This window comes from Bemisia tabaci, chromosome 4 (assembly GCF_918797505.1).
Source record: "Bemisia tabaci chromosome 4, PGI_BMITA_v3".
In the NCBI taxonomy this organism is placed as follows: Eukaryota; Metazoa; Arthropoda; class Insecta; order Hemiptera; family Aleyrodidae; genus Bemisia; species Bemisia tabaci.
Window position 1 is genome coordinate 53,707,681 of NC_092796.1, and position 13,323 is coordinate 53,721,003.

The window sequence follows — 13,323 nt, forward strand, 5'->3', positions numbered from 1 at the left end:
TGAGAGATGTCTCTGAAGTAAAAGTAAAGAAGTGCTGAAGAATCGCACGGAATTTAGAACAAAAACGATGATCATTCGTCTTTCGCCGAAAATGGAATGTGACAGGAAATCTATTTACCATCGCAAGACTCAATACTCGTATATGATTTCAGCATAATAAAATCTGTTAAATATATTAGTGAAATTTATAGTTTCCCCTCCTAGTATGTGAGTCGTGTCAAGTAAAATGTTAGATTATTGTCGGTAGTACATTATTAGTGATTTGGGATGTCCAGTTTAAAATTAGTCATGGTCATATCCAGTTTAAAATTGGTTTTTCAAATCCTCCATCATAAATTTTTTTTATTCATGTCTAGAATATACTTGAGTTTTTCCATTCTCTGAAATTTCCCTGACTTCCTCTGCATTTCACGAGAAATTTTCTTAATGAGAACCCAGGACTCTCATCCATTTTCCTTTCAATTCTTCGTGACGATACGAGATTTCACTCATATTTTGCGAAAAATTCAACTTTTTTCTCTCTAGTTTCTACCTTTGAAGCGGAGTCAGCACGTGAATCACCAGTTTTAAGACAAATTAAAGCTCAGAGCGGATAGGGAGAAATCCCCGGTTTTCAGCACCAATTCCCCGGCATCTTCCCTAATTTTCTCGGATATTTTCCCTGATGATTCTCTTAGTTTTTCCGGGACTTAGCCACCATGGTTGTAGTAAAATAAGCTTACAGACCACGTATAGTGTTCATTTTCATGATACACTTGTGCCGGCAAGAAGATGGATTCGTCCCGGGTGGGGAACCCGCGAGAGGGGAACAGGGGAACACTGCTTGCTATGTTGTTCAAGTAGGTGTATATTCCCCTCCGAAATCCTCGTGGCGGTCTGCCCCCACCACTGGTATCGCACGATTGGGAACTCGCTGGCGGCTTCCCCTCTTCCTCCAGCCATGTTGTTTGTCAGTCTGCCGACGGATGAGAACTTGCGCTGACGTAAGCCGTGCGTGTCGTTTTCTTCCGTTCTTAGATTCTCCTCTGTGCACGAAAAACAAGGAGGTTATAAAATAGTTATCAGTTTCGAAATTCAATTTTCCAGTCTAAGTAAGGTCGTTCGTATCGTGTGATTAGTTCGTGCCCCGTTTAACTTGGATTTTAATCGGTTTCATTGTTCTTTTAGCTTAAAAGGTATGCATCAACATATTGTTCCTCTCTTGTGATTACCTAGTGTTTCCTCTCCGAGGAAAGTTGAAATTCCAGTGAATATCAATTATTCAAATCTCTGAATACATAGTTTTAAGTATATCATCATCATTGCAATGTGTGTTTTACTCGTTGGGAAAAGTCTTGTATTCGCATACTTTTCCAGTTATTGAATATCTCTTGATTACCTCGCGTGGAATTCCATGGTTTTCAGTCCGTCCGTTCAGTTTTCACCTGTGAATCGCCGTAGATCATCTCAATTTCATCATTTATTTTATTTCGCGATTTTATCAATACTCCCTCTGCGTTGTTCATTTTGTGATTTTCGAATGGAATACCTTTCTTGTTTTTGGATACATATTCGGATTTCTGAACCAAAAATAATTACGTTTGGTCTTGAAGGTATTTATTTAATTTTAAGGTTAGCCGTAGTAGTACATGTTCTTTTCAATATAAAGCTACCTATGCGTCGCCGTCACTTGCACTTCAATCAAGGTTGAATGTATAGTGTGCTTTTCCCTAGATTGTGGAATATTAAGCGCTTCTATGTCATAGTTTCTCACAGTATGAGCGATAAGATTTTTCGCCTCTCGAGCTTGAAGACCTTGCTGCTTTTCTATTTTAATTTATCTTACTCTATTCATCTGAATATTTCCTCTGAAGCTCCCGGTACTATTATTTACTCTTACCGCTTCATTTGTTATAGTCTCAATGTAAACTCAGCCAGACAGGATATTTTCTCAGTTTCATTCTCGTGTTATTTTGGCTCCCCTGGCTCTCTTTGTATATGTGCGAGGCAAATTATATGGCATCCTAACGTAGACTGATTTTATGGAGTGTAGGTACCCCGAGTGAAAGAAGTCTCCGTTAATAAGGCGCTGAAAAAATGACGAGGCAGCCCTGAATGCCTGTGTTATGAGTTGAGGTTCTTATTATTTGGGATTTCCTGAGAGTTGTTCTCTTCATTCCCTGTAAAATTGAAATAGGAACTGATTACTTAAGTGTTCAATTGGCTCAATTAGTTACCCACAGGATCTCTTTTCTGCAGTATTTCTATTTCCTAAGTTTCTCATGATTCTACTTGCCTCAGTGTTTTATGAGAGAACGGTAAGCACTTGGCAAGTGTGCTTTTTCCGCCTGGTAATTTTGAACGCTAGGGTGGTTTTGGTGGAATTTTTTTGTTTCGGTTCAAAGAGCTAGTTTGTCATCAGATGCATGGAGTTTTCTGTTCAGATTTTAAGAACAAGGGTTATGAATTACCAAAAATAATTAAAGTCAGCTTCCTTGGATAGGTAATGTTTTTAGAGGGCTTTCCTTGCAGAACTAAGCTTAAAATCTGGTTTTTATGTTTTTTTAACAAGGAATAAATAGGATTGCATTTTGCAAAAAGGAATCGGGAGAATTGCTATGTTGCAAAGATTGTGCAACTTCATTTGTCTTTGGAGAAAAACCTGATCATCCATTGACAGTTTCTATCACACTCCCTAAAAACTGTAAATTTAAGACAAAAATTACCATGTTATTTCATATTTTTTCATGATTTCAGTAATCATATTGCAAAGGATTAAAATGCAAAATCTCAGTATCATTGCAATGCTTTTGGTTCCTTTTTGCAATTTGCAATCCAATACTTGAAATGAAGGCAGAGGGTAATAATTCCCAAACATCTCATAACCGAAGTTTTCATTCTTTCATGCTGGGCTCATCAAAATTGAAATTATCCATTATCGTGCAATGTTGTTTTCTGAGAACCTCCAAATCATCTTCCCTTTGCCAATTCTTGAAAACACTAATTTTACTTAATTACGTCAAAACTTCTATGTTAAATGAATTTTTATTCCAAAGCTTGAAGTTGGAAAATTATAAGTTTTCAATTGATCATTCAGAACATTCAGAGGTGTGCATTCACAACATAAAGCTGTATTCTCATATCCAGGTCCTTAAAATTTGCCAATCTTTTACTTATTCAGTGATTTTGAAACACTTATGTTTCTTGATGAGTAGTCGACATATTTTGTATCCTAAATTATAAGTAGGTAGGTACTTAGTAAATGTTGTCACCAATATGTAAGTATTGTTGCTGTGTTGAGAGATAATTCCCTACCAGCATGTCTGAAACATTTTTGAGTCTTCCTCAATTTGCTGAAAATTAGGTACTTTCAGTTGGGCTGAATTTAAGAGGTGAAATTCAATGATAATGAGTATACATAGGTTATCTTGTCCCTGAAAATTACCTTCAAAACATGCCAGCATAATTGAGTATACCTATATATAAGTAATACGCGATTAATGACTAAGTTCCAACATCGCTCACAAGAGAATTTAAAGTGCTATTGATTATCTTATCAAGTCTGATGAAGTACATCCTCCTCTCTTTTGCTCATCACAAATTTTCCAAATTAATTACATATTTTAGTGGGATTCTAGGCGTAGAGGAGAAATGCTTTGCAATGTTTTATAGATAGGCACTTGATATTTTTTTCTCAATGTTTAAAATTCCTGCTAGTTAGATACTTTATAAATTAATTGGAGAAGAACATGTTATTATTTACTTAATTAGGAATATTTAATAGGTATCGGCTCCTATTCTATTATTATTAATTTCCTTTCCTTGTTGTCAGTATTGGAAAATTAGGTAAAAAAATAGTAAGAGGATTTTTGTGAGACCAGGTATTCTTTTACACCTTTTATTTTTTTATTTATTTCTCTCCTACTTTTTAAAATTCCTCTCTGTGAATATAATTGGGACATAATTTCGATCTTTTTGAAGATTAAATCTTTAAAAATTTTACTGAGCAGATGCCAATACCTTGCTGAATAATATTTTGGGTAGTTCATGTAATCCATCGATACCACATTTTGTAAAGAACCTGATCTCAATGTTTAAATGACTCTATGAATCTTTGTTCGCTCTTGCCCAAAAAATCATTCACATAAATTGAGTAAACTAAGTAGATAGAAGGAATATATATTTGGATTTTATTGTTTAGTGCTCTAGTACACCTACAGACAATTTCAGAATGGATATCTTGCTAGTGAACTGATAATACATAATTGTAATTCACAAGCATTCAAGTATTTTGAAATTGAAAATATCGTTGGAATCAAAATTATTTACCTAGTTTTGTTTTTTTTTTTTTTGGGGGGGGGGGGGGTGGAAAATGAGTTTTTGAATGGTCCTGCTTTTGTAAATATGTTGAACATTAAAATTGCCAAATTATGATATCTAGGTATATCTTTGTTTTAACATGTGAAGGAGATCAGTAGATACTTGAAAAGAAGACACCAGAATTGGACTTTTAGGATGTTGGTAGGAAAGTAAATCATCCTAATCATCCCTGAGGCATACATTTAGGAATGCTGCTTTGTCGTTCGCTTTTTTACTTTTTGAATATGTATCATTTACTCTCACGTTCCCCATTTCTCTTATACCGAAGACACCTTTGAGATCTTTTACAAAATTTCTCCTGAAAGTGAATTAGGCCTTTTGAGAAACGTCGAGAAGTTTCTTGCATTAAGATTTTAACTGCCCTCCTTTTTCAGCCGATTCTTGGAAATTATCTTCATTTCCTCCGGTCGAAATTACCAGGATTATGGTCAAAATCATTTGCATTCGTAGTTCGTACCTCACAGGATTTTTTTAAATTTTCGAAACCCAAAAATATAAGTGAAGTAATTACGTATCATCATGAAAAAAATATCAGTTTTTATGCAATCAAAGCAACTAAACCAGCAACCACAATTTGCGCAGGGGAACCGGCGTCGAGAGTAAAAAGGCTATGTTAACAAGAGATGATCTAATTCTAAATGGACGTTTGTCAGAGGTCCGCAAGATGAATACTTCTGTCGAGAATTGATATATTTTCTGTCTCAAATATTTTTTTTCTCTCAAAGATTACAATCCATATCATATTCAACTAATTCACACAACTATTCGCACCTAGGTAGTCTTGATTGTTCGAGTTGAAACCTTCTGGTCGACTTTATCTATTTTTTCTTTGTTACACGGTCCTGCATTAACCGCACGGCTACATCACTCTGTGTCTCATATTAGCAAAAAATCACTGGAAAAAAAACACATTGGATCTAGAGTCCAGACTCTAAAAAACATCGACAAGAAAAAGTACTCTTGATTCAATCAGATTTAAGCTTAAATCAAGAACCAAGCCTCTTAATTTGAGCGGATTTCCTTTTGATTTAAGCTTAAATCTGATTGAATCAAGAGTCATTTTTCTTGTCAATGTTTTCAAGAGTCTGGACTCCAGATCCAAATGTGGTTTTTTTTCCAGTGTATGAACAAAAAATGTCGGTTTTTTTTCTTACGTGCGATGTCACGACGATTTGCAAACGTTGCAGATTTCGTTCCCAGTCTCATTTTAATTTCCAGAATCAAACTCGACAATACGGAGCGCGGCGCGATTTCTCCCCGCGCTCTCGAAACAATTCTCGGAAACTTTCAATGACAAACCCGAAGCCGATCCCAGCCTCCCTCATAATTCCAGGCCAGCCCTAATCTTGACACGTGGCCGCAGCCTCGAATTAATTACTGAAATATCTCAAGCCCTCGAAAGGGGCCTCGCAGAAGCGGGTGAAATATTTTTTTTATGTATTCCATCGACTCGGTTATTAATTTATGCCGGAGCCAACCCAATTAACGTTCATGCGAAGCATAAATGACCAACTATCGATTATTTCTCCCTCAAGGTGTGGTTAATACTCGATTTTTACCGTTCAACCCACGAATCGATCCTTTGTGCAAGGTTTAATGCGAGGTGAATCGATTTATCGCGAGGGTTGGAGTCCTGGGTCGGTGCCACCCTACCGGGGTTTTTTTTTAATCCAAGGCGACGAAACGTGTGGCGGAGGGAAGGGGGTCGGGGCTGGCCGGTTATCTCACGCGATGCGGTGGCGGAAAGTTGTAAGTCGGGACGGTGGCGAGGGGGGGGGGGGGGGTCGGGGTCCGCCTGCAGTGGCCCAGGGTTGGAAGTCGGAGTCGAGCGGGCCGCAATCGATAAACTTTCCGGCGACGCGACGATGACGAAGGCTCCGCGCCAGAGCTTTGAGCTTCCTGCCCGTCGTTGCCGCCAAGTTTCGCCCGGCGATTCGCCCCCCGGGGGCCTGTCGTGCCGAGGGAAATTCCGCCCCCGCAACGCCCGCCAACGTCGGGAATTTTCAGGAATTTTACTACGGGATTCCGCGTTGAAACCTCTCGAACAACGAAGCTCTTTCTAGGGTGCTAATTCTGCCGGGAAGCGGGGAGATTTCCGTTGCGTCTGCCGTTCACTGGGAAAAAAACACATTGGATCTGGAGTCCAGACTCTTGAAAACAGTGACAAGAAAAAGGACTCTTGATTCAATCAGATTTAAGCGTAAATCAAAAGGAAATCCGCTCAAATTAAGAGGCTTGGTTCTTGATTTAAGCAAAAATCTGATTGAATCAAGAGTATTTTTTCTTGTCGATGTTTTTAAGAGTATGGACCCTAGATCCAATGTGTTTTTGTCCAGTGTTGGTGAAAACCAAAAAATATCAAGAAGTTTGTTGACATCGAGAAAATATCAGAAAATTGATCGTGGTTCAGGAAATTCCGAGAGGGCATTTTTCAACTGCAGTTTAGCGTGTGCCAAAGTGAAATTTTTGATTCAATTCACCGAATATGGTGGTTTCTAAAATTAAACGAGTGTCAATTTATTTGTACAAATCTGAAAATATCAATCAAAATATCGGGAAAAATCAGGAAAATCCAAAGTAAAATCTTAGGAAACCTCCTGATCACTAACAATCACTGATAAATCTGGACTCGTTAAGCACGGAATTGCCTCAGTTTTTTGCAAACATTTTTTTGAGAAATCAGGTTAGCTTTCAACACGATGAGCACCGTTTTAGCTTCTCAGGGGTTGAAATAGTTGCATTACGCATTTTAGTTTAGCGTGACTTCCGAGAGGCGAATGATTTTTGTTCTCCTCGCGAGACCATAAACTTTTCCTCTCACTTCTCATCTTCATTGATCGTTGCTTCGTGTTTTATTTAGGCCACAACTTGACTCAAAATTAGTAAACTAAGCATATTCTGTAAAATCCAGGGGACTTTCCCAGAAAGTTCCGATGCATTATGTTCTTTAGTTTTTTCGTCAATGAATAAACAACATTGAAGAAACTCAAGCGGCTTAGAACGCACTGGAAGAAAAAAACACATTGGATCCAGAGTCCAGACTCTTAAAAACATCGACAAGAAAAAATACTCATGATTCAATCGGATTTTTGCTTAAATCAAGAACCAAGCCTCTTAATTTGAGCGGATTTCCTGTTGATTTAAGCAAAAATCTGATTGAATCAAGAGTATTTTTTCTTGCCAATAATTTCAAGAGTCTTGACTCTAGATCTTTTCTTTTTTCCAGTGCGGGATTCACTTACTTAACGGAAAAACTGTAATGGAGCAGTTTTTACGCCTTTATAGTGTTATTAATATTATTTATTAATTGTCGTTCATTGATGACTCGAAGTGTCATACGCTGTTCCTCCTTAGTATGGCAGTATAGTAGTCAAGGAAGACATTTCTTTCATTGTTTCAACGCGAGACAGGCAATGGACGTCGACGCTAGACGTGGCGTGGGTCACTCTTTCTCTCAACCAGGAAATTTTCCCCCCGAAGAAAATCCCATTCCGCGGAAGTGCCCACTCGCTCCCCCGAAGAAACGACTCTAGCATGACTTCAAATTCATCTCGTCCCCCATTTTCCCCCCGTTTTTCATATCATGGCCTCGTAGCCGTTGGAAGATAAATCGTCTAAATGTAGCTCGCATAACGCTTTATCTGCATAGTCGCGCCTCGTGGATTCGTAGGCGAGCGGTCGTTATCAGCTTCGACGCGGGATTGTGATAAACGGGATATCCTTTACCGGTCGTCAGTGGCGGCGCCGGATTTTCCGCCGCTATCCCTTCTTTCACGCGAGGGATTTCCCGATTTTCGGAGGGATGGCAACCCTGGTCGTCAGATCCGATTTCCATTTTCATCCGATAGCCATTGTTCAGTTCGACGATCCGGCGATCGCTTTTTCAGCGTAACCCGCTGGCGCGGAAAATTCTAACATTCCTCGTCGAGATCCATATGATGTGTGGATAATCCCTTTGAACTGGCAACGTCTCTCGCGGCTTGAAGACTTATCCATGCTCTATAGATAGACACGCCGGGATGACGTCATGTTTCGATCGAGAGGATTATCAAGTTGCTCGCAGGTGGTACTCATAGAAGGCTTTGTTCGGCAGGTTGCGAGATATCTACCGGAGGAACGACGAGGGGTTGTGGGCTTTAATATTAATAATTTTAAATTAATATTATTAATAATTGGTGATATTTTTCTCTAATAATTAAATAATGTCAAATCAGGTATTAACAGCTTATCAGGCTTTTCGCATTGGTTTTTTTTAATGTTCAAATTAAAGTAGAAAGTCTTGCCTTTACACGCAGCAACGTTGGAGTGTTCATATACGGTGTCTCTCTCTATACTGCCGTGTTAAGGAAGAACGCCGTATGAGTCGTCAGGCGTTGCCAAATTTCCTTCGAAAAATCACGAATTTCCAGGAAATTTGTGAATATTTCTCTTCCAATTTTTCAGAATAATTTGTTCGTACTTAATTTGGTCCAAAAAGTCTGAAAATTGCAAGGAAAAATATTCATAACTGTTTCAAAAATAAATGTTTTCTGAAAGGCAATTTGACAACATCCGAATGCTCATACGGCGTTTTAACTTAGCACGGCAGTATAGCATGGCAGCTCTGACTTCTGGAAAAATTGAAAAGGCTCTCTTCCTTGGCGCTTGGCTTTCAATTCACACCTTGGCGCTTGCTAGGTTTGGCAGCCGCGGTCTCGGGAGCGTTAATAAACGCGGCTGAACCATTGTTCCGCGGATATCGTAGAGTGTTATACGGTTATAGGCATGCTTTCGAGTATCGTACAGCATACTATCGTCGGCGTCGAGGAGACAAGGGACCGGGCTCTCAGTTGCCGAATCCTCACGATTTTCCATTTATTTCGCTGCAGAACTGCCGTGCTAAGGAAGAACGCCGTATGAACTTTCGAGATTTGCCAAATTCCCTTCAGTAAAATGTTAATTTTTGAGGTTAGATATGAATATTTTTCCTTGAAATTTTCAGGGACTTTAGGTGAAATTGCGAACAAAATTATCTTAAAAATTGGAAGAAAAATATTCATAAGTTTACCAGGAAACTCGTGTTTTATCAAAGGAAATTTGGCAACGCCTGCAAGCTCATACGGCGTTTTTCCTTAGCTCGGCAGAGAACGTATGTGATATGCGTTAAAAAGGCAACCGCGAGCTTGACTTGCTCCGATTCGAGCTTCGCGTTATCATTCAGACTCATCCTCTCAATAATGCGGCTCGGTCCAGGCGGCGCTAGTGTTCTAACCGCGCAACGGTGTCTTCCCGTCCACTCTACGTCTAACATCCGCTGTAATTAGGAGTTTCTGAGTCCTATCTGGCAGCAGTGCAGCTTTGTTCGACCTTGCCCTCCTGTTCGGTCGACTGACCCCATCGTAATTTTCCATATTTAACCGAGAATAGGTCCTTATTTCCATGTCTTTGTTGTCCGTTAAGTACCGGAGAAAGTGCGTCATGTATCGGGCTATCTCTGGAGGTCGAATAATGTTTAATCTGGAGCTGGCGTCGCGTCGCGTCGCTACCCTAGGACCCAGCTCCCAGGCATTTGCAGTTACAGTTACCTGTAATGATAAGTCAGTTGCGCTTAATTCACAGGATCGTTCCTCGGTTCAATCCATTGGTTTGGGCAAACAAGAACGGACCACTTTTTGCTATTAGTAGCCATGAGATCTAGCTCATTTTTTTTTATTTAATTTCATTCATTTGTTCATTCATTTGCATTATGCAGATAGTTGCTTGTTTCAAATAGTTAAAAGTTTCCCAAGTTTCCCCGTCTTTTTCTTTTGTTGACTTCACTGAAAAGAATGTTTCTTAAGAAATTATTTTGACTAAAGCGTCGTTTCTTGCCGACAATTTTTTTTTTTTTTTTTTTTTAAAGTCAAATCTGTGTGGATTTAACTTTGAAGTCAGCTTTTTGTGGGTTGAAGAAATGTTGTTTTGCTATCGTAAAGTTTAAGATCATAAAACTACTACAAAACAACGTATCTTTAAGTATGCAAAACGAAATTTTGTCGACAATGTACGACGCTTTAAGTCAAAATAATATCTCAAGAAAAGAAAGCTCCGAGAAATTACATACATTTGCTTCCATCATAATGCATGAAAAGATAGTGGAGTTTTTGAGCCATTGCAACTGAAAAATGCTCTTTCTGCACCGAGTGCTTCACTTGTGATAATTTTTGTCCTGAAATTATGATCCATATTTAGAAACTGCTTCCTCAAAGATTTTTAAAGCGAAAGTATGACTAAGGTGGTGACGCTAGGACGATTTGAATTTCGATTCTTCACTTGGTGACGTAAGGGCGTATCTGGATCTTCACGTGAGCTCTGTTCTCTGTATAACTCCATATCCCTGGGGCTCATTTGAAAATTGAGGTACGCTTCCAGGAGCGACTTGAGTCCCTTTATACTGAGAGTCAAGACAATGTGAATCCATTTCTGATTGGTTCCCGTATTTTAGGCCTTCACAGTGTCACTAACGGGGATAAAGATTACATATCTCCGATTGCGAAGATTATAATCTGGAATGGACCACGGAATCACGGGTTCGGCAAGGAACAAACGGAATGACGGAAGGCACGAAGAAAGGAATTTGAGAGTGGGCCGATCAAAGATTACGAAAAACGTTCAATTTCTGTAATTTTTATTCCCGTTTGTGACTCCATGAGGGGGTGTTGTCTTGACTCTCAGTATAAAGGGACTCTAGGAGCGACGACTTGTGTGCTTCAAATTGGATCCAATAAGGAATTCGGTGGCAGCTTGGCGATGAGCAGGACTCGGCTAAGTTGCGTCCGTTTTTCAACGCAGCCGAGTGAGCTCCGTGGATTCGGTTTCACCTTGACAACAATGACATATAAAATTACATACGTTGCATTGTTGTGCGGGCCTGGCCCCCGTCGCCCCCCCCCCCCCGCCTGCCCCCGCGCTGGGTCCGGCTCAGGCGGCTGGGGCCCCTCGGCGGCCCGGGGGCCTCGCTGGGAACCTGCCTTGTCATCGCTCAACACACCCAGTTCTTCCGGGCCGAGCTCTACTAGCCACTTCGATCAGCGAAAAATTCGCGGGAGTTTCAATATTTCATAACGATCAGAGTACCTACGTAGGATGTAGGAAGAGTACGGACATGTCGGTAATTTTGAGGTTAGGTCATGGAGCTTTTAGGGCCCCAAAGAGTAGCCAACCATCTTTGCCAGGGTGTGTAGCATCAGGAAAAACTGGAAAATATCATGAATTTTGGCCGATTAGGAAAAAATCAGGAAAATCGAAAAAATTGGACGTTTTATCAAGAATTTTTCTCACTCTGTCAGAAAATTTAGTTTCCGCATGCATTAATGCAATAAATATAGTTTTTAAGAGGAAAATCAGGTAAATATCAGAAATTTTCAAAATCGAAAAATCAGGAATTTTCAAAATCGAAAAATCCAGGAATTTTCAAAATCAAAAAATCAGGAATTTTCAAAATCGAAAAATCAGGAATTTTTTATATATTATCAGGAAAATATCAGGATTTTTCAAAATTAAAAAATACTAGACACCCTGTTTGCGGAAGGGCACCTTTCATGTTTCACCTTCAAGTTCCTTAATGAACTTTCATGGAACTTTCATCTTGGTTTAATATTTGAATCTGAAGGGTTTTTTTTTGGGGGGGGGGGGGGTGTCGCACTGATCGGCGGTGAATTTTCTCGTGTTAGGAGGTTGGTCGCCCCTCTTGGCCCTAAGATCTTCATATTTCGACGTTCGCACTCTCTCTATACAGGCATTCTAACAACGATACGGTGGTCAAGCGTCGAGTTGTATCAGAGATTTCCCAGTTTTCTTTTCTAAACGGAAAATCGAATCGATTGACTCTCTCTAAAATTTCAGGGAGAAAACGAATGAAACTGCTGCCTCATAATCACGAGGAAGGTTCTCTTTTCCGGGAAAGACTAGCTGACGCAAGATCGCAGCGACTAATTGGTGAGCGGAAAATAACCTCGGCAAAATGATAGCAGAAAAAGTATGCGCCGAAAAAATTAGCCCGAGCGGATTGGGTATTATCGCGCAAAGCAGTGGACCTAGGAATCAGTAGGATGACAAAACCACATACCTCCATCGTGGTGTTTCAAAATTTCTGATTTCAGTTCATTTTTCCAACAAGAAAGAATCCAGTTTTATGACTCTATATTCATACAGAGTATTCTGCTGACAGAGAAGCAAAATCCAGGGAGTTGCTAAGAAATTACGCTGACAATTTTGCAAAGAAAGAAGGAAAATGCAAGGAATCTTGCAGCGTAGCAAACGGAGATACAGTGGATATCGGATATAACGACATCGGTTATAACGACATATCGGGCATAACGACGTAAACTGGTCGGTCCCGGCTGAAATCCCATTCATTCAATGTATTTATGTATCGGTTATAACGACATCGCATATAACGACATATCGGTCATAGCGACGGAGTTTTCGCGTCCCAACAGATGTGGTCATCGGTTATAACGACCTGAGCGACAGCAACAGAGGCCGAAGAGGAGAGGATCTCGTTTCCAGACGCCCTAGAAGCCATCACAACTGTTCAAAAATTCCTAATTTTGAACCCAGAATGGAACGATTCCACTTTATCACACTTTACGCTCGGCCCATAGAGCGTTACAAAAAGGGTACGCGAACACAATTGTGAAGCAAAAAAAAATCACGGACTATTATTCAAATTAGAAGTTTTATACTTCTTCGGTATTGCGCATATGTATAGCAAACATAATGTAGTGTGTAGTGCATGTAATCTCAATATTATAAAATACCTTGTTTTTACAAATTCAAACAAAGTGTTTTAATTAAAATTAGTCCTAGAATAAAAAAATAAAAAAAATAAATGAATTAAATAAATATTCAATTCAAATAAAATTAGATAAAGCTAATAAACAAAGGTGTTACTGAAGAGATAATGAATCAGCAGCAAAATTCACCGGGCCCTGGAATCCCACC

At 39.5% G+C, this 13,323-nt stretch overlaps 1 protein-coding gene across 18 annotated transcripts in view; it reads left to right on the top strand.

The window, feature by feature from the left end:
• The first annotated feature begins 925 nt into the window (after positions 1-925).
• The window catches only part of mbl (splicing regulator muscleblind), a 302,565-nt gene continuing 290,167 nt past the window's right edge, over positions 926-13,323 (top strand). For 10 of the 18 annotated variants that reach the window (XM_019047068.2, XM_019047069.2, XM_019047062.2 and 7 more), the window contains exon 1: positions 928-1,175. The gene's annotated coding sequence lies outside the window, so the exon portion shown is untranslated. The other 8 variants (XM_072300067.1, XM_072300066.1, XM_072300069.1 and 5 more) reach the window with 3 other exon arrangements.